This window comes from Castor canadensis, chromosome 4 (assembly GCF_047511655.1).
Source record: "Castor canadensis chromosome 4, mCasCan1.hap1v2, whole genome shotgun sequence".
Lineage (NCBI taxonomy): Eukaryota > Metazoa > Chordata > Mammalia > Rodentia > Castoridae > Castor > Castor canadensis.
This window is the reverse complement of record NC_133389.1, coordinates 104,285,323-104,312,301: the sequence shown is the minus strand read 5'-3', so window position 1 is coordinate 104,312,301 and position 26,979 is coordinate 104,285,323. Positions and strand designations below refer to the sequence as shown.

At 43.4% G+C, this 26,979-nt stretch overlaps 1 protein-coding gene and 1 pseudogene across 3 annotated transcripts in view; one reads left to right on the top strand and one right to left on the bottom strand.

Annotated features, from left to right (window-relative positions):
• The window catches only part of Lypd6b (LY6/PLAUR domain containing 6B), a 155,471-nt gene extending 140,278 nt beyond the window's left edge, over window positions 1–15,193 (bottom strand). For 2 of the 3 annotated variants that reach the window (XM_074070722.1, XM_074070721.1), the window contains exon 1: window positions 15,097–15,193. The gene's annotated coding sequence lies outside the window, so the exon portion shown is untranslated. The remainder of the gene's footprint in view (window positions 1–15,096) is intronic. The other variant, XM_074070720.1, reaches the window with a different exon arrangement.
• On the top strand, window positions 8,063–8,746 carry LOC109674510 (ubiquitin-conjugating enzyme E2 C-like; annotated as a pseudogene).
• Window positions 15,194–26,979: the final 11,786 nt, after the last annotated feature.

The window sequence follows — 26,979 nt, the reverse complement described above, 5'->3', positions numbered from 1 at the left end:
TTTTCAAAGATTTTATTCAAACCAGTATTTCCAGAAGCTTAAGTCAGGGAGAGGAAACTAAGGCTGCTCCCATTTGGGAGCAGGGGCCAGGAACCCCAGTTATTGGTACAGGGTCAGTCTCTGACATGGCTTGAAAAAGTCTTGGGGATTTCTTATGGAAATCATGTATTTGTTCCAAGCCTGTAGTCTTCAAATGTGAAAACTGTAGTCTTCAAATGTGAATCAGGGGATCAGATGACTCCTCCAAGGTCACACGGTGGGAAGGCAGGAGGACCAAGAGCAGGACTTGGGTTCCTGGCTGCCTGTCTAAATGCTCTTTCCTCTACATGGTGCCACCATTTTCTAGGAAGGGCCACACCCTTCCCTGCCTCCCTCCCCATTAGCAAGCCCCAGGGCAGCTCTGGAACTTAGACTGAGAAAACAATAACTAAACAACAATGTGTTTTATGAGGCATTTACCACACGTATAGTGGAAGCTCTGTCAAAACCATCAATCCTGTCCCTCCTCGCACCACCACCACTGACCCCCAGCGTGGTCATATCCTCAGAGGTTTGCAATGACCTGGAACATTCTCAGGATCCCCTCCACACTTCCCTTCCCCTCCTGCAGCATTCCTTACGGAATTAAATGACTGCCCGCACTGCTGTAAATCTTCAATTTACTGGGTTTGTCCCTAACACAGTATTTATGTTTGGTTTCTAAAGTGCTATTTGATCTACTTTTTCATTTCATTGGAAGTCTGCAAGAAGAGAAACCAACACTTTATCGTTGGGCCTGGAGGGGCTTCACAAACCCCAGTTATTTTCCTACCCGCCCCCTGCCCCCTGCCCCCCTATTGAATTGGCTGCTGTATCATACACAGTAAAGAGTGTAAGCCAAAATGCATTCTTCAGCCTTATCTCACCCTCTCACATAATCAAGAGAAAAAATACATAGTAATAAAAAATGGGAAAACAGAACTTCAGATTTCTATAAAAGTTAATTAAACTTCTTTTGTGAAGACCATTTCTTTCCTTTTGTAGCCTAAGACCATAAGGTTTGCACTCCATTTTACCAGTGGAATGATAAAAAGTAACCTGAAGTTACTTTCATTATAATAATAAATAGTATATAATAAAGCTAGAATAAAGCATTTCTTTTTAAATAGAAAAAGAAAAATGGATATACATGTGCCATACAATTCTGAATTGACTTATGAAAAACTATACAATCTTTTTAAAGGTGTGACCTATTTAATTCCTTTTGCTAATACTACTTTTATTCTTTTCTGGAGAGATGACTTAACAGTAAGCACACAGGTATGACTTTGTATACATCCTAGTTAATCCTCTGAATTGACAAGTTTAAAATAAATGGAGTGTCCTCTTTACAAAGAAAGCTGAACATTCAATTAAACAGAACAGGAAGCCTCCTCTAAGCTTTGCAGGTAGCTCAGATTTGAAGTTGGATAATGTCCCCTCCTTGTCAGCATAAGCATCAATCAGAAGGACAATGCTGTGCAGTCTCTGAAGACAAGGTGAAGCAGGAATCCTACAGGAGTCATATTGAAGATGATCGTAGGGATTGGTGTTAGATTACTCACACCAGACACAACAAACGGAGCCAGGAGTGGGCTGCACATAGATCCCCCTGCCTGTGGAGAATGGGGTGTGCGTGTGCAATTAAATATTTCAGAGAAAAAAAGAGTTGCTGAGAGAACAGGAGTGGTTGAATAAGGTAAGTGGTTCCTCCTATTAAAAAGCATTGAGTAGAAGATTTTATTCCTTCCATGGAAAGAACCGGCCAGCAACTCCCACTCCAACACCAGATTCTTAGGGTATAAAAATGGTAATAGAAGAATAGCATAAATAAAACTGGCCACCTGAATAACCAGAAACATCAGACAGAACAGGACAAGGATGCCTATTCTCATCACTTCTATTCAACACTGTACTGTCATTTCCAACAAAGGCAACTAGATATGCATAGATAAAAATAAATAAATAAACGGGATACATATTGGAAAGAAAGAATTTAAAGTGCCTCCATTTATAGATGACTAGAAAATCCCACTGAAAGAAATTAAAGAAGAACTGTAGATATTAGTCACCTTTCTGCTGCTGTGAGGAAACATCTGAGATAAATACTTAAAAAGAGGAGAGAAAAATCCATGGTTTGCAGGCTCTATTGCTTTTGGGCCTGTAGCAAAGTAGAGCATCATGGCAGAGGACACACGGTATAGCAAAGCTGCTTGCCTCATGGTAGTTGGGGAAGAGAGAGAGAGAGAGAAAGGGACCTGAGTCCCAGGAGCCCCTTCAAGAGTAAGCTCCCAGTGATCTAACTTCTTTCCCCTAGGCCCCACCTCCTACAGTTTCCATTACCTTCCACTAGCACCATCAGCTGGGGAGCATGCCTTCTACATGTGAGCTTCTAGGGGACATTCCAGATCCAAAACATAACCCTGGAGAAGCATCCCATGTTACATTAAGATGGTAACACTTACCAAATGATGTACAGATTTAGTGCAACTCCTAGCAGAAATTAACAAGTCAATTTTATGTAAATGTAAGAGCCCTACTATAGCCAAGTTAAATTTGAAAATTAAAAACAAAATTGAAGGCTGGAGGTGTGGCTCAAGTGGTAGAGCAACTATCTTCCAAGAATTAAGTGCTGAGTGCAAACTCCATTACTGGCAAAAAAAAAAAAGAAAAAATTAAAAGATTTACAATTTCCTAATTGCAAAACTACTACAGAGCAACAATAACCAACATTGTATAGGTCTAGCATTAAGCTTGGACATATAAATCAATAAAATAGAACTGAGTGTCTAGAAATAACCTGATCTTTGGCAAGATCAAGATAATTCAATAACAAAAAGAAATTTTTTCAATGAGTAATGCTGTAATAAGTGGAGAGTGACAGGCAAAAGAATGTATATGGACTCCCACCATATATAAAACTTAACACAAAACAGATCAACTATCTAAATGGAAGAGCTAAAATTATAAAATCCTTAGAGGAAAACATAGGTATCAACCTTTGTGACTTTGAATTAAGCAACAATTTCTTAGATAAAGCAACAAAAGCATAAATGAACAAAGAAAAAAGAAGATAAATAAGACTTCATCATAATTTGAAACTTTTGTGTTTCAAAGGATCCTATCAAGAAAGTGAGAAGACAACCTAAACAATGCAAGAAAACAGCTACAAATCAGATATCTGAGAAAAATGTAGAACCCAGGATTACTAAGAGTCTTACAATTCTATAGGGAAAAACTAATAACCCAATTTTAAAATGGCAAAGAAATTAAATAGACATTTCTCTGTGTCTAGAACGATGATATCCAAATGGTCAGTAAGCACACAAATACATGCTTAATGTCACTAGTTATTAGGAAAATTCCAATTAAAACTACAAAGAGACACCACTTCACAAGCACCAGAATGATTATAAGCAAAAAAGAGGACAGTAACAAGTTCAGGCAAGGATAAGAAGACATTGGAACCCTCATGTACAGCTGCTAAGATACCACAGCTGCCTTGGAAACAGTTTGATGGTTCCTGAAACATCTATCAACATAAGAGTTAATCCAGCAGTTCTATTCCTAGTTATATATCCAAGAGAACTAAAACACATGTCCACACAAAAAGGTGCTCATAGATGTTCAGAGAAGCATTACTCATATGGTTAAAAAATGAAAACAACCCAACGTCCATAACTCAATTAATGGATTCTAGTCCACATAGGAGAATATTATTTGGGCATAAAAAAGAATGATATACTGGCTTATTTTAAACCTTGAAACCATTATAACTCTTAAACAATGAAAACATTGTGCTAAATGAAAGAAGCCAAACACAGAAGGTCACATATTGGGGTTTCATTCATATAAAATATCCAGACTAGGCAAATCCATCAGGACATAAAGTAGATGAGTACAGGGACTGGGGGGAGTGAGAATGAGATTGCTAATGGGACTTCTTTTGGGAGTGACAAAAATGTTCAGAAATTCGATAGTGATGATGGTTGCACAACTTTGCAACCTAAATCACGCACTTTAAAAGGGTGAACTTTAGGGCATTTGTATTATATCTCAATTAAATAATAATGGTAACATACTTGTATATACTGCTGATGAGAACTTCCATTTGGTAGAACTTCTTGACAGAGATGTCTGGAGATGAGTATCAAATTTAACTCAAAAGTTTAAATTCTAAGTATTTATCCTCAGAAAATAATTAGAAATATCACAACTTTAGCTGTAAAGTTGCTCTCTACAATGTTGTTTATAATCTCAAAATATTGGAAATATCCAGAAGGTATAACAGAGACTTCCTTAAGCAAACTATGGCACAGTCATTCAGTGGAATATGATCTAGCCATTAAAGTTTTATGATTTCAGTTGTTAACTACACAAGGGGTTTGGATGTATACAAAACACAATATGCAGTACAAACCTTTTTTTTTAGACTATGTATATATTCATGCTTTTGTTCTAGAATTGCACTGCAGCCACTAGCCGCTATGTGGATATTTCTATTTAAATTAATTAGAATTAACCAAAATTTAAAATTTAGGTTCCCAATTGCACCTGCCACATGTTAAGTGCTCAGCAGCCACAAGAGGACAGTGGCCAGTGTACTGGATAGAACACATTTCCATTATCACAGAAAGCTCTGCTAAAATGAGTTTTGAGTGCTTTTCACTTCCTTTTCTTTGCTTATTTTCAACTTCTTCAAATAAACACCAGTATCTATAAAAAAAGATTTTTAAAATCCAAGGTAAACTGAAACAGAGAAGAAAATAGAAAACACTCATAGGTACAGGAGCCAGGTGAGTCTTGTGGTACTGGCCGCAGCGTGGCTGGTAGTGATCCTCACCCTCATCTCTCTCTGGTGCCCAGGCAACGTCTCTGCACCACCACACTGAGGGTAGGGGGAGGTGGGAGCAGCCCCAGACGAGAACACTGCAGACCCCCACTGTTCTCACTTGAAGTTTGGCAACTCCTCAAGGATAAATGCTTCTCAGATTGTCTCCCGCTTTGACGGATTACCAGAGTGAGAACACAGTGGCTGCTGCTCATTTTGTCCAGATTTATAGCTGATTTCTAGGAGAGAGGATTTGCTGGTCTCCTCACTGGGCCATAGCCAGAAGGCTGCCTTCTAACACAGATTTAAAAAATAATAATCCTGGTGCTGGGGGAGGCTTAGGAGGAGGCATCTCAAACTCAAGGTGATGGACAGATAAGTCCATACTTTCTGGAGGACAACCTGGAAATATATTCCCAAAGCCTTAAAAATATTCTAACCCTTTACTCAATTATGTCACTTCTAGAAACTTATTCAAAAAAAAACTGTGAATGTATTTAGCTAGAAGAATGCTCAATGACAAAGTTGTTTATCACAGCAAAAAGCCAAATTCAAGCTGAAAGTACAGTAAGGAGACACATCCTCATGATGAAATATACCATCAATTAAAGACAGTGCTTGGCAGGAATATTTAATGGCATAGGAAATGTTTATAAATGCTAAGTTTAAAAATTGAAGTTAATGCAGTGTGAAAGGTATCATTTTATTTTCTGATATATATCTACATATACACATATATTCTTAGAATAAATTAGAATGATTGTTATTGAGACATAAATAGTGACTATTTCTGTGTGGCAGGGAAATATCTAGTTGGGGTTGGAACCTCTTATTTGCCATAAGTTTTATAATAAATATATATCACCATAGTAACAAGAAAAGATAAATCATATTAAGACGGGAAATCTTTACACTTAGAACTTGAAATAAAGTTATCACTATAATTATTTTTACACTTAGCTCCAGGCTTCCTAGCTGCCAAGACAAAAAGAGAACTACAAAGAATTATATAGATCTCTACTGTTTATCAGTTCTTCCCAGGAGATAAACTACTATCCTGGCAATAAATTCTAGGAGAAACTTATGTTGTAATATTTTGGGGTGGGGGCAGTACTGGAGTTTGAACTCAGAGCTTCCCACTTGCAAGCACTCTACAACTTGAGCCATACTTTCAGTCCATCTAGTTATTGTCAAACAGTACCTCTCACTTTTGCCTGGCCAGCTTGGACTACAATCCTCCCATTAATGCCTCCCAAGTTGTTGCAACAACAAGGTCAGGACACCACACTCAGTTTATCGGGTGAAATGAAGTTGCGCTTTTTGCCGCAGCTGGCCTCAATCCACAATCCTCCCAATCTCTGCCTCCCCAGTTACACAGATTGAGTCACTATGCCCAGCCCCAATAGTGGATATTTCTCAATAACCATGATATCTATGCTGTTGTGCACGCATGACAATGGAAACCTCACACTAGGTTCTTAAGCAATTACAGGAAGAGTTAGAGCAAAACCTTCAGTTTTGCTTAAGAACCATGGTTCCTACATATTGCCAAGGTCAAACAGCACCACAGTGCCGATTTTTCGGTACTTCCATCCATTTGCTACCACAGTAAAATAGTCCCAAAACGAATGACATGTTTTCAACATGACATCGACAATGTCATATCTGGCTTTTACACAATATTTCGGTGGTGGCACTGTCTCATTATGAATAAGAATACTCCAGTTGCCTCATAAATGAAATCGATCACTACGAACGGAAGGTGTAGCACGCTTTGAGAATACCCCTTTCTTGGTATCACGTCTACTGAAGAGCTCTCTGAGAAGAGAGAGCAGATAAAATCAGGCTAGTGGCTATGGGCGTCTTCTCCAACACTTGGTGGAAATCTCAAAGATGCAGGGTGAAAGCAAGTGAGCCTCACCATGACAGGAAGTTGCTTCCAGAACAACCTACAAACTACATCCATCAGAGTCAAAGCCCCTCAGGCGCCAGGGTGGAAGGTAGTGAAGTGAGAGGACTCAACCCTGGTACCTTTGTGTTGACTTTGTCCGTAGAAACAGTCTAAATTAGGCTTGCTGTGTGGCACATGCCTAGAATCCCAGCACTAAGGACACTGAGGCAGGAGGATCTCAAGTTTGAGGCCAGCCTTAGTTACATAAATAAGTCTCTGTCTCAAGAAACAGGCAGGGAGGAGAGGGAAGGAGTGAAGAAGGGAGTCTAAATTAGATTTCCTCCCCATACCTAACCCACAATTTCTCTCAGATCCTGCAGACCCGACTCACTCCTACAGAGAATGAATCATAGAACTTGAGAGAGTGTTAAAACAGTTTTCTTCTCTGAAAATCCTCCTCACTTCCAAGGACCTTCAACTCCATGTATCTTTCCTGGTGGGACCTTTCTCTCATCTATGACCTCTAAGAGCACTTACCTATAGCACGACTCATTGACACTCATCTTGGATGTCATAAATCATGAGCTAGGAAAGACGACTGGGCATCTCACCCAGAACCTGCCACAGTGCCTACTGCAGAAAACTGGCCAGGACAGTGAGAAGGTTGGAAAACCCACTGGACCAGACTCCAGACCCCTTGAGGCAGCTAGAGGCTGTTCTGGAACCTCCAAAAGGTTGTCCAGTGAACAAGGCACTGCACAAGCATTTCTCATATTGCACGAAGCAACCTATTGGTGTATCATGAAATCAATTTAGCAGTACAAAATACAGTAAATACTGTTTCTTGCAATGCTCGTCATGGGCGTGTGTGTGCATGTGCACATATGCACTGGGTCATGCCAATGGATTTCCTTCAAATGGTTTGCAAGGCAGCAAGTTAGATTGTTTAATAGATTACTGAAGGGCATGTTCAATTCAATGCACGGAAAACACCTCTAACAAGTAAAACTAGCCCACGGTGGGCGTGTGTTATTTTGAATGGTAGCGAATTTCTACCCCGGAAAAACGTCAAGCAGTACCTAAGCCATATATTGTCATGGAAGGTATTCACGTAAGCAGTGAAGAGTTTAGTGAGAAGAACTCTCAAGATTCCTCCCCATCCATGAAACCATCAGTCTAGGTCACGGGCAATTCACTACCACTGAAGCCACAATTAGGGGAGAAACGAGTCCACAGGGTGTGTGTATGTGGCCTTAAATTTCATTTAACCGGCAGTTGCAGTCGTGCTCTCGGAGTTCCTGTCTCCTTGCCAGAGCCGCCCCATGGCCTCCCAAAACCACGACCCAGCCGCCAGCGCGCCGCCCGTAAAGGAGCCGAGTCGAGCGGGGGCGGCGCCCGGGGTCCTGTGGGCAAGAGGCTACAGCAGGGGCTGATGACGCTCATGATGTCTGGTGACAAAGGAACCTCTGCCTTCCCTGAATCAGACAACCTTTTCAAATGGGTAGGGACTATCCATGGAGCAGCTGGTACGGTATATGAAGATCTGAGGTCTAAGCTCTCCCTAGAGTCTCCCAGTGGCTACCCTTACAACGCACCCACAGTGAAGTTCCTCACACCCTGCTATCACCCCAGTGTGGACGCCCAGGGTAACATCTGCTTGGACATCCTCAAGGACAAGTGGCTCTGCCCTATATGATGTCAGCACCATCCTGCTGTCCATCCAGAGCCTGCTAGGAGAACCCAATATCCATAGTCCTTTGAACACACATGCTGCTGAGCTCTGGAAAAACCCCACAGCTTTAAGAAGTACCCCCAAGAAACCTACTCGAAGCAGGTCTCCAGCCAAGAGCCCTGACCCGGACTGTCCAGCCTCTCCTGGGTTGTCTTTATTTTTTCCTTAGATGATCTGTCTTTTCCTTGATTTCTGTGTAGGATTCTATCTTGTGCTGTGGTGTTATTTTTGTTTTGTTTCTGTTTTAAATTAAGTATCTGGTTGAGCCCTTGTAATGTAAATTAAATAAATATTCTCTTGGTTGTTTTTGTACAAAAAAAAATTTCATTTAACCATTTACATTGGAATAGCACCTCTGTGAAGGTGAAGTTGTAAGTGATTCTTAGACCAGGGCTTCTCAGTTCTGAACATCCGAATCACCTGCAGAACTTATAAAAGACAACTATGCCTGGATCCCAATTGAGACATTAGGACCCATGGGGATTTTTTTAGTTTTTATTTTATGTATGTATGCGGATGTGTATTTGGTGGTGCTGAGGTTTGAACTCAGAGCTTCATGCTTGCTTGACAAGCACTGTACCACTTGAGCCACACCTCCAGCCCTTTTTGCTCTGGTTATTTTGGAGATGGGGGGGTCTCACTTTTTTGCCCAGACTGGCCTGGACCACATCCTCCTACTTTATGCTTCCTGCCATAGCTGGGAGGACAGGCACATGCCACCGCATTATTTTTCTCCATTGAGATGGGGTCTTCCAAACTTTTGCCTGGGCTGGCCTCAAACCATGCTCCTCCTGATCTCAGCCTCCTAAACAGCCAGGATTCCAGGCATGAGACACTGGCACCCAGCTTTGAATTTTGTTTTAATGCTTCCCAGGTAAGGATTGAGGACCACTAATTTTATACATTAAAATGTGAAAATAATATTTTATAGCACACAGAGGGAAGGAAAACAACACCAAGATTTTACATGAAGATCATTTAAAGAAAGGACTTGAAAACATGAGATTGGAATTTCAGACACAGAATTTAAAGTAACCATAATTATTTGTAAACGACCCTAATGGAAAGGCTAGACAGCATGTCAATTACTCATTTGGGGAAATGGTAATTTTAGCAGAGAGACAGAAACTATAGAAAAGAGTCAAGTGGAGAGGCTCTAAAAGCTAACCAGTAACAGAAATGAAAAATGCTTCCAACAATTCTTCAATAGACTTGACACAGTCGGGGTGGGGGGGAAGGGGCAGGGAATCAATGAACTTGAAAACTTGTCAACAGAAATTATCCAAATTAAAACAAGAAGAGGGGGAAAAAGATAAGTATATCAAACAGTCCGAATAGAGTATCCACAAGTTGTGGAACTATACCAAAAATTCTAACTTGGTATAATTAAAGTTTCAGAAGTAGAAAAGAAAGAGAATGAGGCAGAAGAAATAATTGCTGTGAATTTTTCAAAATTAATGAAGATACAAACCCACAAATACAAGAAGGTCAAGCATTCCAACCTTGATAAATACCAAACATATACATGCATTCTCTCTCTCTCTCCCTCTCTCTCACCTATCATATTCAAAAGCTGAAAAACAAAGACAGAAAGAAAAATCTTAAATACAAAGAGAAAAAAATGAAACATTACATATAAAGGAACAAGGATAAGAACTACAGAAGACTTCTGAAAAGGCATGCAAGTAAGAAAACAATGAAGCAAAGTGGGAAAAGGGAAAAAATACCTTTGATATACTTTATACTGACCAAGAAAATTACTTTTCTTTAAAATCAGATATAAATTCCATATAAATTTTTAGTAAAGAGAACACTTTTCTTATCAAATAAAACTGGTTCTTCAAATACCAAGAAACAATTTGGGAGGCTGAGATCAGGAGGATTGCAGTTCTAGGCAGGCCCAGGCAAAAAGGTTTGAGAGACTCCATTTCAACAGAAAAAAAGCTGGGTTCAGAAAGATAATGTACCTAATGTGCTTGCAGTATATATGGTATACAGAAAGCAATAAATATTGAATGTGAACATTACTACATAGTAAAATAGAGTTGATATATGAAAGAATATTTGTTAAATATAAAGATATAAAATTAAAATGAGAAGAATAAAAGCTGAAAAAAAAGCTGGGTGTGGTAGTGCATGACTGTCATCCCAGCTATGGTGGGAAGCATTAAAGGATACAGTTAATGCTGACCTGGACAAAAAGCAAGACCCTAAATTCAAAATAGCTGGAGCAAAAAGGGCAGGAGGCATGGCTCAAGTGGTAAAGCATCTGCCTAGCAAGAACAAGGTCCTGAGTTCAAATAACAGTACCATTTAAAAAAAAAAACAAGAAAACTACCATTTTCTTAGGCATCAAAATTTATTTTCTCACCCTTTACATAATGAACCCTGAGGATGACTGACCACATTTTTAATCACTCTACTTCATCTTCCTCTTACTGCCAAAACTAAACAACTTTGGAACAAAATGATGAAAGAAAGGATGCTAGTTTTCCTTTGCTCATGTTTCTTCCCTTATTTCTCATCACCTGGTACCAGGCTTTCATCAGTGGCTGTAGGAACAATGCAAAGTATAACAAACAAATTCTTTGTGAAAGAATTCCTATAAGATCAAATTATTCAATATTTAATCTACTTCTTCCAAGTGAACGTGCTTGTTTTTGCCCAAACCATACCTGCTCATGATATATTTTTCTACTAGAAATGAGAAAGAAAAGATTTCTGGCATTATGGCCAGTTTATCCCAACAACTGCATTCTTCTTTTAACCTATCTCATTTTTCCTAACAGTACTTCTCAGCACCTGAAATATTAGACAAAACATAAATAAATGCCTCCTTCCAGGGGACTGCAAACTCCAGTCCCCTGGACTTTGTCATTCTTAAGTATTAGTGCAGTCCTAGCACCTAAAATGGTGTCTAGAACACAATAGGTGCTCAATAATTGTTTGTGGAATGAATGACTGTCGAGCCTTATCTCTTTTCATTCTTCCAGAGATCCTGGCCAGCTCATGGCAGTACTGCTGAAGAAAATAACGAAATATGCTGCCCCTCCTTCCTTCCAGGAAGGACCAGGTCTTCTTGCCAATTCCTGTGTTAACTAGATGGTGAGGACGGAGGATTGTGAGAAGTAGCATCCCTGATTGCCCAACGGAGCACCAAATGTCAACTAATGGCCACCATAGCAAATGAAAACAAAGAGTGGCACTCGCCTCGTGCTTCAAATGAAAACAGCCTAAATAAATGACTTAAAAGCAGCACGTGTCAGAGCTGCTTTCCTATGAAATACAGCTGCAAAGCAGTCATCACTGAACTCAGTGTAAGAAAGCTATTTTCTAGTCCAGGATCTACCACTAACTGCATCTTCACCAAGTCCCAGCCTGTTAGCTTGAACACAGCTAACAATGCTGAATCGAAGCCATGGCTTTGAGCAAGCAAGTATTCTCAGGAAGACTGGGGAGGCCCTGGGGAAGGGTGGGGACCCAGAAGAACCATCTGTGAGGCTTTTTCAACTATACAGGGCCCCTCCTGGAACTCCCTCCTGCCTTTGCAGGATTACTGCCACCGTCAAGGTTACTAAGTGGAGTATGGACAATGCAGAAACCCTTTTCTAGGTTTTGAGCATAAGCTCTTTGAGGAACAGGACCCAGATTTTACTCTTCACAGTGATACCCACAGTGGAACCCAGAATGGGGGGCTCCTGTCTTTCCCTGCTCTTCCAACTTCAGTTCCCTTCTTCCTCTAGGTCACACCCCAGACTTTTCCTATTGTACTGAACTTCCTCAGAGATCCCAACTATGCCACCCCTTTCATCACCTGTCATCAACCGTGGGAGACACAGTTGACTGCCCACCTAACAGCTCCCCAGGCGGTCTGGCTTTCTTCCTTGCTAACAGAATTCTGGTGTGTTCAGATATGGAGTCTCAGGTGCTCAGGGAAGATGAGCCCCTCCCCCAACTCCAGAGACTGCTCAGCCAAAATGATCATAGCCACCTCCTCTCCTCTGCCAGTGACGGATTTAGGAGCAGGCATATGACCATTTTGGCCAGTGCCCTCCACCCCCATGGCAAAGGAGACATCTGGGGAAATTTGCCTTTTCTTATCAAAAAGATGACTAGGAAGCCATCCCTGTCCTTCTCTCTGCATTGGATGTCATGGGAAGGCAAGGCAGAGCTCTGGTCACACCACAGAGGGCAGGGAAAACCAGCTTTTCAGAAGGCAACCAACAACTGTGACCACTTTGAGAGAGTAATGTATGCTAACCAACATTCCTTACATCACAAAGCACCTGAGCTGATGCCTTGTCACATGGCCTAGGAAGTCCTCAACCATTTCTCCTCTGCAGACTACTTGTGGCCAACTTAGAACCCAACCACAGTTTTCTTAGGAGGCCTATCATGATGTTGCCAGACAACCAGCCCCAGAGACTGTCATCTGCACATGTGGCTTTTCCAACTAGACTGTGAGCTTCTCAAAGCGACAACTCTCCTCCTCGGCAGAGGCCCTAATATGCACTGTGTACTTACTAAACGTTGAATTGATGAATGAATGAACAACAAAACAATGAATGAAAGATGGGCACGCAAGGTGCCTCAGATGCCTTGGATGAAGATTTGACTGACAGACAATGGCACCCGTGCTGCCTACATTCAACTCTGGAGTACAGTGTGCTTGGTGTGCTCTAGACTTCCTTTAGGTGTCCATGAGCAAAGGCAGAGATAGCACAACAGACATGTCCTACCTTTGCCCAGAATTCGGACTTCTCCCTGGAGAAGTCTTCCCCCATCCCTGGCCCCTGTGGTTGAGATGGAGCTATCTAGTACAGTGACTGAGCTGACGGCACTTGAGTAATACGCCCACTCCTGTGGTAGAAACCAATCCCAGTCCTACTGTGACCTGGTGTCCCTAAGACTTGCTAAGACAAACTATGTTATGCACATAATGGAGAATTACTCTGCCATAAAGAAGGATGATATTATGTCCTTGAAAGCAAACTGGATGGAACCTAGAGATCATCATGCTATGCAAACTAAGCTGGGCTAATAGAGAAAGACAAATGTCATAGGTTCTCATATATATGCAGAACCTAGTTTTTAATAACAGGAATGCAAAACAGGTCCTGTTTCAGGGTGGGTATCAGTGGGGGACAGGGTAAAAGGAGAGGGTAAAGGGTGGTGGGGGAGTGAATGAAGTTGAAGTGCTTTATATTCATGTATGAAATTAGAGCTCTGAAACCCGCTGAAATTGTTTTAAGAAAGGGACAGAGGAGAAGAAGGGAAGGAGAGGGGGGTGAATTTGATTGAGTTATATTGTATGCATGTGTGGAAGTATCACAATGAGACCCCTTTATACAACTAACATATCCTAATTTTTAAAATCTCTCTCTCTCTCTCTTTCTCTCCACACACATACACAGGAAACTGAAACCCTCCGTCTTTTCATTTCTGTGACCTAGTCAATTCCTGCATTGCTTAAGGCAATTTTCAAGTGACCAAAACCCAACCAAAAGAGAAAAATTCTGCCAGAAGTGGCAATGAGGACGGCAGGCTGATAACCCCTTCTATCTGCGGGACTTGTGCAAAGGCACCCTTAATCTTGGCAGCCTGAAGCAGTCCCAGCCATGTGCAAGTCAGAGAGATAGAGAAGGGCCACACAAACACCCCCACAAACAATACCACCATCGCACTTCCCTCTCAAAAGCTGCTAAGCTGAGCCTCCTGAATCTCCCTGCTTTTCACAAAGGTGCAGGGACCTCTGGGGACATATTAGGTTAACACTAGAGGAAGAAGAAAACCACCAAGCAGCGTGCTATGTACCTTATAAACGTCATATGCCTTAAGGCCACCGTGATGATTATAATACCTGTTTTACTTCTGAGGCTCAGAGAACTTAAGTAACTTGCTCAAGGTCACCGAGCTGACAAATGAAATTTAAACACCATTCTAGACTTCTCCCACTTTATCACTCTGATCGCCAGGCAATGGGATGTGGACAGCGCCCCTGCAACCCCAATAATGTTCCCGGGTACACAGACCTGCAGCCTTACAACCAAAGCCGCCTGGGATGAGAGCAGCGTGGCAGACCAGCTTTTCAGAAGCCCCCAGTAACCAACCAGTACTGGCTAGTATTTAACGCCAAAAGTAAAGAGCCAGGCAGGGGGGACAGGGACACTCGCGCGGGCTGAGGAGAGGCGCCACAAAAGGAAAAGCGGTAGCTCGCTCGCTCTCGGGCCCACGATCTGCCTTGAACCCCCCCGCCCCGCAGCTCTGCGCTGTGCGCAGTAGTTTGGCCCCCAGCCTCGCGGCTTCGCTCCAGTGCCGCGGAAGTCACTGGCCCCTCGTCCGCAGCTTAGAGACCCACGCACCACGCACTCCGCTCTCCCCAGCCCCCGCCCCGACTCCGATCCCATCCAGATGTTGGCAGCGGCATGGCTGCAGACGGCGACGCAACCCAGACCCCTCCGCTGCGCCGCGGCTCAATGCTCCAGGCTCCCGCGGCGCGCGGGGCGGGGCGCAGCGCAGTGCCCGCCGCGGCCGCGCCGCCCGGCAGGGACCCGGGAGGGGCGGGGGTGTCTACGGTCCCTGAACCCACCATTGCCCCCAGCCCGCGACGCCAGCCCCGCTCACCAGCGCTGTCCGTGCCCGCCGGACCTCTCGGCGCCCTCGCCTGGCCCTCGGCTCCGGCTCCCCGCACGCCCGCCGGGGGCTGGCGTTGGTTGCGGCCGCGCGGGGCGGGGCGCGGCTCCTCCCCGCCCCGAGCTGCCTGGGGCGCGCGGGAGGGGGCCGGCCCGGGACAGGTGAGTGAGCCCAGCCTGCGAGGGAGCAGCCGGGTCCCCCGCCCCACGAGGAAACCGCACAGATCCTGGGAGGCCCGGGCCGCCCAGAGTTAGGAGACACCTGGGATAGTTAGGAAGCCTGGTCCGCTCAGAAAATGAACAGTTTATGAGTCGGACCCGATCCAGCACAGTGAGGGGGTGTCCTTGATCTGAGGATGTAGAAACTGAAAGTGGAGAGAGACCTCGAAGGTGACAAAGATGAAACCAATGGTGCAGCCTAGTTTCGAACAAGAACTCAGGCTCGTTTAGACCATTCTATCCTACTCCATCCACACCTCGCCCACTTCTCAAATGATTCTCCATCCGCTTTTTAAATAATGGCATTAAGTTACAAATAAGATAATTTCAGATAGCGATGTTCACCCCCCACTCCTGTACTGTAAATCCCGGGTGGGGCAGGAAACTTGCCTGTCCACTGAACCAAACCAGGGCAGAGCAGGTGGTGGTTAGTTACTACTCCTACAACAGCCCAGGTATGGCCCAGTCTTGTGACTCCAGCCTCAGGCTGGTCCTCCAGCCTAGACAGGCTCCAGCCTCCCTCCTATCTGATCAGTTAAGAGCCCTGAATCAAGACACCGGCATTCAGGCCACCCTTCCTGTCTGCATTGCTTCCGTCCCCAGCACTCCCAGCAAGGCAGCTGGTTTTGTGGGAAGACTATATTCCCAGAGTACCTGTTCAAGAGGTCAAGCACATCTTTAATGTGGGAAGATGTCACAGACAGGGAAACACAACCCAGAGTTTGCGCAACTGACCCAAGATTGCACAGCTGACGCATGGCAGAGCTGAACCTGGGATCCAGGCCTATATCTCTAAAGAGATTAGATAGGCCTGATACCACAGGATTTGATGTGGCCTGCAAGTGGGCAAACATGGGTGGAAGTAGAACATCTGCAGAGAAGGTGGGTGCATTGGGCCCTTGGCTGAGACTTCTGTCCATAGTCGTTCAGGCATCTCATGTCAAGTGTGTAAGCCACTAGCATTTGCTGAGGTCTCTGACAGTTTCAAGAACAGAGTGGCTTATGTTTTAAGTGTTCAACACACACACGGTGATGTGTGATGCTGCTATTCACACTTCATATACGAACTCATTACAGAAATTCATTCCAAGTGCCCTACAGGAAATACTGTACAACTTTCAGTTTTCATAGGGAACATTCCTTCTTATAAATGTTTCAGGACACTTCTGCGACTATATATTAAATCTCCAAGGCCAAAAATGAAGGCACTCTGGTAAGGTAATGTCATGGCCAAGTCACCTGCTCCATCCCTCCCCCGAAGATAGGCACAATACCCCCAAGGCCTGGACCCTTCTTTCATCAGTGAGTCTTGCACAGGTGAGTGTTTTAGATGTGGTTGATCACGCCACACTGGGCAAGACCAACCCAGGAAAAAATTACAGGGGCTGCCCCACCTAGGTGTGCCCTGCCACAGCTGCTACTCCCTCAATGGTGGGTGGAGAGGCTGCTGTCCCAGGGTGGGGCTGTGGTAGGCCTGCCCTTTGGGACAGACACTTGTGCCAGCAGGTGGAACTGAGCAAGGGAGCCACTTCAGGTCTCACCCACATGAAATGGGACAGGTCCTTTTTATGTGCTGGTTTCAGTCAGTGGAGCGTGTGATCCTCTGTGATTTGGGATCCTCCCACTGTGTGTGTGATCTTGGCTGAGCCAACCTGGTAAATGATGCCACCCAGAAAGGCCTGAGAATCGTCAGGAAGACACAAGTTCTGCCCTGGTGCTCACTGCACACACACACACACACACACACACACACACACACACACGCCTACTCTCTTGCTGTATCTCATTCATATATTCTCTCTCTCTCTCTCTCTCTCTCTCTCTCTCTCTCTCTTTGTCTCTCTCTCCCTCCCTCCCTCCCTCCCTTTCTCCTTTTGGTTTGCTAGAATTTCCTGGGGCAATTGTGCATTTTTCCCAGTTGGAAAACGTGCAGCCACAAAATCAGACAAGGTCTCTGCTTGAAGCTCTTTGCTGAAAAGTGATATCTGAAATCTGAACGTCTGATACTACTGTGAGGTGAAATTAATGTATGTGAAGTTCTTGAGCAATGCGTCAGCACAAGGCAACTGCCCAGGCAATGGTGCTCTAACTGTCCCGATGGGGCTCTGGTTACCAGTGCAGAGCGAGCTAGCTCAGGGCTGAAAGACATTAAAGAGATGGAAACGAGGACAAAACCACTGATGGACTTGTTAAGACTCTAGGAGGAATTAATCTTTACAAGTGACTGTGTTTGTTACTATTCCTTGCTGGTGTGTAGGAAAACGGTATTTGAGCTAAGAAAAGGTGTAGAAGATGAATATGGTGAAAATATTATGTAGTCGTGTATGAAAATGGAAAAATGAGACCTGATGAAACTATTCTAAGAATGGGGACAGGGGATAAAGGAGAATGGTGGAGAGGTTGAATTTAATTAAGATACATTGTAAGCACTTTTGTAAATATCATAATGTATCCCCAGTACGAAAAATTATAATAAAAATTTTTTTAAATAAAATTAAGATAACGAGCCCCCAAAAAAGAAATCTTCAAGTTTGTTTGCTATCTTTAGTTCTCTGATAGTATAATGAAAGAAGAATTATTCAAAGATGAAAATAATCTTTTAAGAAGTGCTGAAGGCTGGAGGTGTGGCTCAAGTGGTCGAGTAACTGTCTAGCAAAGCCCAGTACCACCAAAAAAAAAAAAAAAAAAAAAGGTGAGCCTCAGGATATATTCACCTTCGTAATTTTCCCAGCCTTAACTTAAAACATTAATGTACATTGGTGCGTATGTCATTTTCTGAGCACATTTTTCGATAAGTCAATGGGTATAACATTCCTAGCACATAGAAGCCACTATTAGTTAGTTATAACTAATATGGAAGTGGTATAGGGAAATAGCCAGAAATATTAGGGCCAAAAGAGCTCTGGATTTGGGTAAATAAAATTGATAGGCTCTTTATCAGGTAATTCAGAATTTAAGTTCACTGGCTCCAGAATCATGGTGTTTGGGTTTCAAATCCAGCCACCACTTACAAAATCTGCTAATGTCTCTGGGCCTCAGTTTTCTCATCCATAAAATGAGATACCACTAATACATCATAGAAAAGCTGAAAGGTGTCAAGTACAATGATAACTCACCTTTAGTGAGTGGCTAATTTGTGCCAGGCACGGTTCTAAATGCTTGGATTCTCTTTTGAGAGTTGACCTGAGAATAGGAATTCTCAATCAAGGACCCCAGACTCTGTATCCAGATTCAGAGCTGTCCACATTTGTTCTTAGGTTTGCAAAAAGGTCTGGGTCAAGAACAGTTAGGAATCCAGAGTTAGTTAAGGGGTCAGGTGTAAGAAGACTTACTAGAGGCCAGGTGATGCAGCCACAGTTCTCAAACATCCTTGGTGAGACACTCACTCTTGGCACCTGCTCAGGACAAAGGTCATAGAAAATTCTGACTCAGAGCAGAGTGGCTTCTGAATAAGCCTCCCAGCACTTCTTCCTTTTCTTTTTTTTTTTTTTTTTCATGGCACTGGGGTTTGAACTCAGGGCCTCATGCTTGCTAGGCAGGCACTCTACCACTTGAGCCATTCCACCAGCCCTGTTTTGTATTGGGCATTTCCGAGATAGGATCTCACGAGCTATTTGCCCAGACTGGCTTTAAAACTCAATCCTCCTGATTTCTACCTCCTGAGTAGCCAGGCTCTTCCAACACTTCTCACCTACAGGCAAGCCTAAGAAACCTATCCCACCCAACATTCTCATTTCACAGGTGAGAAACAGGCCCAGTGATCAGGACAGCTGGAAACACATCTGCCAAGGAGATTCCTTCCCTCTTAGCCAAGCCTTCATATCACCTGTATATAGGAAGAGAAATATCACTCTGTTCCATAATCCTGGTGTACACAGGCACATGCTTAAAACAAAATCAGACTTCTCTAAAGAGGAAAATGAAAAATACACATTCCTATTAGGATTGCACAGGGAGGGGGCCCTACCTGCACACGCATACACACACACAAACTCATAATCGTCTAGTGTCACTATTTGAACACTAACAGCTAACACATTCAAGGGACATCCTACAAAATATAACCCCGGGGGGAGGGGTAAGGATGGGGGCTCAAGCCTGTAATCCCAGCTACTTGGGAGGCTAGATTGGGAAGGTCACAGCCCAGACAAAAAGTTCTCAAGACTCCATCTTAACAGAAAAAAGCTGGGCATGATGCTGCATGATGGTCATGCCAGCTACAGCAGGAAGCATAAAATAAGATCACAGTTCAAACTAGTCTAGGCAAAAATTGAGACCCTACCTCCAAAATAACCAGAGCCAAAAAGATTGGAGGCATGGCTTGAGTGGTAGAGTGCCTGTCTAGCAAGCGGCAAGCCCTGAGTTCAAACCACAGTGCTGTCAAAAAAATCCCTAAAAAGTAGACCTGTCCCATTTCCTTCCTAAAGCTTCACTTAGCAAGGGCATCTAAGGATGTGTGCGTTTCTTTGGGTTTTTGATGTTCACTAATCACAGAGTCCTTATGCAGCAAAAAGTAGAAATAACCTTCCCAAAGTTTTTAGGCATACATCTCACATGCAAGGCTAGCAAGCAGAATTTCCAAGGTGGCACGCTGCAGCTCCATTTCTCTGAGAAGAAGATGGTTAAAAGATGCAGGTGGCCCCTTGGGTCTGTGCCTGAGGCTGGGCAGCAAATCAACTTTTCTGTATTTACCCCTCAGTATTTATTCCTACACTCGTGAAGTCATGCTGTGGGCCAGTGTGAATTTGCTTTGCTGTTTAAAACACATCAGCTAGGGACATACTTGCCCTCTTTTATTAGGGATTCAGAGCCAAGCACGGAAGATGGGCTACAAACGTATAGTCTGCTAATAAAATTGCTGGCTGAAAATGTTTGTTGTTTGTTTGTTTATTATGGACGTAGTAGGGGTCAAACCTAGGGCCTCACACATGCTAGGCAAGCACTGTACCGCTGAGCTATATCACCAGCCTCTGGTGTATTTCTAAATCTAGGAAAGAAGTTCTTGATCATTCCAATTTACTTCTGGCTTTCAAAAGCAGCACAAACATAATTATCGTCCTTTTAATGTGCTAGAAAAATGAAGGACTATTTTTCCATACCAGTGTGGAGAAAATGCTTTGTGAAAAATCTATTCTTTGTAATTACCACCAACACACCAGGCAGAATCCTTCCTCAGGACCTTTGTCCCTGTTCTCCCTTCTGTTAACCACATTCTCCAGACCTTCCCACAGCTGGCTCCTTCATTCACAGAGGCCTTCCCTGCCACCCAGTCAAAAGCATCACAGCATTTTCTTCACAGCACTTAGATGTCTAAATCATTTTAGAAAGTGATGGGTTTTTTTTTACTTGTTTATAATTTGCATCTAAGGAAATGAAGACTCTGTCTTACCTTATTCACCACCTCTGCCCAGTTCTGCTGAGTTCAATGTAGGTGCTCAAATAATTGCTACAAGAATGAAACTCTCTGTAGAGCTATCTTAAGTAAACAAAAAATGTCATTTTTTTTTTCTTTTACAAAATCAGAGAACAGGAAGGCAGAACAGGTCCTGCCTGAAGGGATTGGTACCAGTGGGAGAGGGGGAGGATGTGGGGAAGGGGATGGGAAGGTGAATATAGAGCAAATACTGTGTACTCATGTATGTAAATGGAGAAATAAGACCTGTTGAAACCATTCCAAGAATGGGGGGAGGGGGGATAAAGGAGAATGGTGGAAGGGGGGGAATTCAAGTATGATATACTTAATATATCATAAGAACTTTTGTAAATGCCACAAGGTACCCCCAGTACAACAATTAAAAAAGGAAAATTTTAAAAATCACACCAAAAAAGGCATCATTAAACTGGAAAAAAGAGAGAAAAGAATGAATGAGCACTGACACTTTTTTTTATTATTCATATGTGCATACAAGGCTTGGGTCATTTCTCCGCCCTGTCCCCACCCCCTCCCTTACCACCCACTCCGCCCCCCGCCACCCCCTCGATACCCGGTAGAAACTATTTTGCCCTTATTTCTAATTTTGTTGTAGAGAGAGTATAAGCAATAATAGGAAGGAACAAGGGTTTTTGCTGGTTGAGATAAGGATAGCTATACAGGGCATTGACTCACATTGATTTCCTGTGCGTGGGTGTTACCTTCTAGGTTAATTCTTTTTGATCTCACCTTTTCTCTAGTTCCTGGTCCCCTTCTCCTGTTGGCCTCAGTTGCTTTTAAGGTATCTGGAGCACTGACATTTTTGCAGAGGGCTTTGCGTTCATCTCCCGCAGAGTTTTGCTGCTCTTGTATGAGGCAGCTTGGGTCGGGGACTAAGATCTGATCTAGGTATCAAGCAGGATTGGAGCTCAGTCTCCTTTGTGTTCCTAGGTAGCCATGGGACTCTGGCGCCAGCTCCACCACTTCTTTGCTCTATGGCCTTGGGTAGCTCACTTTAAACCTCTCCATGCCCCAGTTGCATCATCTGTGTACCTCTCATCCTTTCCTTGTAAAAGATCCCGGAAGGTAGTGCCAGCTATTACTGTAAGCCAGGCATGATACTAGGTGCTTATGTCACCAGGAGCTTAAGTGACATGTTGGAGGCATTTGGTTCACAAGGGAAGAGTGGGAGCTGTGGGAACTCCGGTGTCTAAACCACCAAAGGCTACTCTTGACCATAGGATCCCTGGTACAGGAACACACGCAACAAACAACTGTGGCAAAACATTTCCACACAATATCAATGCTTGATCAAACAAATTGTGTCAGAAAAGCACCCAGTGTCATTAACCCTCCGCACTGCTAGCTGTTACAGCTTTGATCTTTGTGGCCAGGGTCAGAACAGAATGAACACTGAGTAGAGGAGACAGCTCTGGATCTGGATTCTGCTGGCAGCATGTGTGGCATGAGGGGAGGCATTTGATTTCAGAGTAGAACCAGATGATTCTCAAAGTCCCTCTTCTATTCAACTCTCCTATTATCTACCAGATGTCTCATGTACTCTATGCTTTGTGATGTACTTCCTAAGAACTCCCCCGATTTATTTGCTCAGTACAGGAAAGTAAAAGTCCCTTCAAAAGGTACTATTCATTTACCCCTCATAGGGAAAACTGGGAGTGGCTTTTGACAGTAGCTCTGATCTGCTATTTTGAAATAGACAAGCAGAGAGGACACTAAGAGAAGGAACCTGACCTCTAGGCTCAAAGAAGCAATATGACTGAAACTGGACAAGTTACTTCACCTCCTGGGATTTGTGTTGCCTCCTAGTTTATGTTCTGAAGGGAGACAACACATATAAGGCAGAGGTCATGATCATAGTCTCTCATGTCTCTGACCAGGAGGCCCAGGGCTAGAAGACAGAGCAAGCAGGCGTGCTAAATACCTGCCTCTTCCCTGTGGTGTGAGGAGGGGTTCTCAGATCACTGGGCTTGCTACAGAAAACATTTTGTTTCCAGATACAGCCAGAAGCTGAATGCTTTTGTGTATAGCTTGACTAAATGACTCGTGAGTATTCTCTTAATCTCCCTTTGGGGAATGTGTTAAGCTCCCAAGAAGATCCTGCTGGAATTTCATCTCTCAGCATTAACTGTGATTACTAGGCTTTTGACTCCACATATGGGACACTGCATGGACTTGATTCATGATCCAGGGTCAGCCCTTCGTGTCCTGACGCGCTCTCTGGTGTGAAAAGCAAGGAAACTAGCCTGCAAACCTCTGCACTGTGATTATTCACAGAAAATGGTATGGGCTGTACACATGCAATAGCTTGAGAGCAGCTTTTCCTGTAAAGAGGAAAGAGTGCAATAGACCGTGTCCCCCATCTCATATGCTGAAACTGTAATCCCAATGTGATGGCCTTAGGAGGTGGGGTGTTCTTTTTTTGAGGGGAAAGTTGACACTGGGGTTTGAACTCAGGGCTTCACACTTGCTAGACAAGCACTCTATCACTTGAGCCATTCTACCAACCCTGGAGGTGGGGCTTTGGGGAAGGTGATCAAGCATGGATGAAACCCTCAAGAATAGACTAATGTCCTTATAAAAGGGTCCCCAGAGAGCTCTCTTCTCTTCCAGTATGTGAAGACACAATGAGAAGTCAGGAGCCTACGACTTGAAAGAAGGCTCTCGCCAGAACCCAACCATGCTGGCGTCCTGATCTTGGACTTCAGCTTCCAGAATTGTGACAAATAAATGTGTTGTTTGTAAGTCACTTTGTTGTATCACCCCCAGCTAAGAGAGTGGAAAAAGGAAAACCCCTAAGTACAGGGTAACAAGGAGATTAAATTTCACTGGGTAGAAGCAGTCATTCCCAATACTGCCTCACATTTTCTCTTCTCCATGTATTAGTGGTGACAGGAAGAAGGCAAGATGAAAATACCTTCTCCTAGGAAATTTTTGATAGTATTCTCTTAGATTTGAGTCACACTATTATAAAGTGCTTTCCTATACCTCTCAGTTGATCCCTATAACACACCATGAAGAAGTGGGCTAAATTTCCATAGTTTAGGTGTGCACATGAGGTCACTGAGTCTCTGCACATACGCAGCTTGACCAGGATCCATAACTGGTCTATGGGAGGTTGAGAGTCAGATCCAGGTCCAAGTTCATCCTTTCCTTTGTAGAATTATTCTAGTGTCATCACCAGACAGCCTGCACTCCAGCAGTATTTTGCTATTGCATGGCCATCCCAGAAGGGGGCATTGTAAGCCATCAAGGATGCTGGGGCTTAGGGCTGGGGGTGTAGGCAGGCACTGGCTGAAGGAGTTAGCATCCTGTCAGCTACACTAGCTATCCTCAGTAGCCCATCAGAAACATCCCTGGACAGGAGAGGCACTCGTAAGGGAGTGTGCAGTGAAGCATGGAGCTCAAAACAGAACCCCACTTCTGTTTCCACCCCTTTCTGCAGTTAGACTTGCATAAGCATGTGTGGTATGATTGGCATGTTTACTTTTTTGAAAACTTAAAGCTCTAAAATAAGATCCCATTAATCATTATGACAGGGCAGCTGTTCTCAATGGGGACCAAGGATGTCGGGCAGCCTCCTCAAAGCCTCACCCATCCCTGGGGATGAGGGACACCCATCCAGCACCATGAAAACCTTCCTTGATGGGCAGGAGTGCTGATAGCTTCTCTACTTAAGAAGCAAAGGGTGATAGGTTATAGATGTTAAAATGCAGAGATAATTAACGTCCTGAAGAGAAAAAAATCAACACAGATCAAAAGTTCTTGCAGCACACAGTGGGCGAACCAGAACAGAGTAATTGCTGCACTTCTAAGTGTGTCATGTGTGAATAAGATCCTGACAAGGACAGGGGCCTGCTGAGGTGCAGCCTTCCTTTATAGAAGCCCAGAATTTAGTATCATCAGCACCCCTACTGGCAGGCATCCTTTTTGGTTGTTTTTCCTAGACTCATTCGATTGTTTTAAATATTCAAGTAATAATGAGGTCAGTTCTTATGAAAAGTTGCAAAGCATAAAGTTTTTCATAAATCCTTTACAAGAGAGATTGGTTATCACTCTCTATATGAACACACACGCATGCATATCCCTGTTCTGAAGCAGTACTGGGTACTGCTAGCTGTTGAGAATACAAACCTTACGATCAGACTATGGGGATAGTTTTGCCAGCTGTGAGACCTTGGGGTGAGCTCCTTAACCTCTCTGTGCCCTCTCCTCACCTGGAATGGAGAGATAATGGTGCCTACCTTATGGGGTTATTAGAAGGATTAGATGGATTAACACATGTAAGGCACTTAAAACAGTGTCTGGCACACAGCCAGAATAATCTTTTGAATTCATTGACTCTTTCTGCAGTGTTCTGAGTATTTCAAGTTCCCGATGCTGTTACTTGTCATCCAGAACAAGTGTCTCGATTTTTCTAATTTCTTCCACACACTCTCAAGGAAGGAGACTTTGAGGTAGCAAAGTCTGGTTGTGGGGAAGGGTGAGGGTTTGGAAAGTGCTGGGAGCAGTGAGGGGGTCACCTGGGACTCTCAAACAGAAGTTCCTTTTGCACAGGGGAGGCAGAGCAGATAGAGAATTCCAGGCTTTGCTATCCTGGAGTGTTGCAAGGAGAAAGACCTCCAACAGGGATTGCCTGCAAGTTTTTTTTATAAATGGTTTTGAGCTTGACTAACCACATAGGAATTGGTGTTTTCTTTGCAGATTGGATAAAAATAAATAAATAAAGCACCAAAAGCCTTAAGGCAAATAAAAATCCCACGGCTCCGGGGGCCTTTTGTCAAATGATCCCACATTTTCACCTGATGCATCAGGACACATGCCTCTGACTTCTGCTCAACATATTATGTACCTAAGACAAATTACAAGATGTAGCCTGTCACAGATGCCAGAATTAAGCCTGCTCTGCACGTGTCACCAGTAATTGCCATTGCAGATTACTGCTTCAGTTCTACTTTGTCCTGAGGATGCTCCAGCTCTGTGCTTCCAATCAAAGGAGAGCACAGTTCAGAGCCTGAAGGACAGGAAACCTTGACAGACTCCTCGAACTGTCAACACAGCCCTACTGCATTGCAGAGCTGCTACGCTGCATTCTGGGATCCGTGGGGGTCACTGCCCATTAATATTGAACTTGACTTTGTAATCTGGTTCTTTCAGGGGACTGGCTTTCCATCTCAAACAAAACAAACAGGCTTCCATATGAATATTCATCCACCATGTCTGGAGTTCATCATGTAAGTCACCTTTAGCAATCTCATATCTGGAAACTGCCTCTTCTGAGTTCTTTGGAACTTTCATCAAGAAAGATGGATAAAACCCCATAGAAGCACACCATTTGCCATACACTCGGTTATACTTATTAACCATTCATTTGGCATCCACCCTTCCCATTTTTAATTGAAGCAAAGAGGCTTCCTGTCTGGCTCTCATACACCATTAACCAAACCAAATGAGAACAAGGATTTTTACAAATATAATGCCTTGAGTGGTCATGACTCCAGTGACCGACCCCAAGCAAAAGTCTCTTTGTCAAGAAATTAGATTTAAAATACATAATCCTGTGTCATGGCATTCGATGTTCTCCAAAAAGCTTCACACTCCAATGTCTTCTCATGAGATCCTGGATGTGTATGTACCTTAACAGTAAGAATCAGTAGGCTAAAGAGGAACAGACAAGTCCCAATCATTCTCAAAATAAACCAATAGACTTTCAACAGCTGCAGGGCTCCAATTCATTAGATGAAGACTGTGTGTAATTTACCATTAGATTAGCTGTTTCTCTCAAGCCAGAAGAAATTCAGTTACAGTGATCTACTGAGCTTTAATTCAATCCCACTTTTAAAACAGTTAAGGACTGGGGATCGTAGCTCAGTGGTAGAGTGTTTGCCTGGCATGCACAAAGTCCTGGGTTCCATATCCAGCTCTTCAAAAAAAATTTAAAAATAATTAAAAACAAGAAGTTTAAAAAAAATCCTTAGCTATCTTTTCAGAGCTGAAGGACAAATGTCTAGGTTTTTTTTTTTTTTAGTTGCTCAATGAAAAAACATTTTAGCAGATATTCAAGCAAAATAAAAGAAAAACAAAAGGGCAAAGTTGACTTTGCTTGAGCTACACTTTGGAGGGTAGCTCCAAATGAACTCCTCTGAGGCCAGAGGCCAGAAGGTGGCAACACAGACATCATGACATCCTAAGAGCCCTGATGATGACTCAAAGAAGCAGCAAACCAGC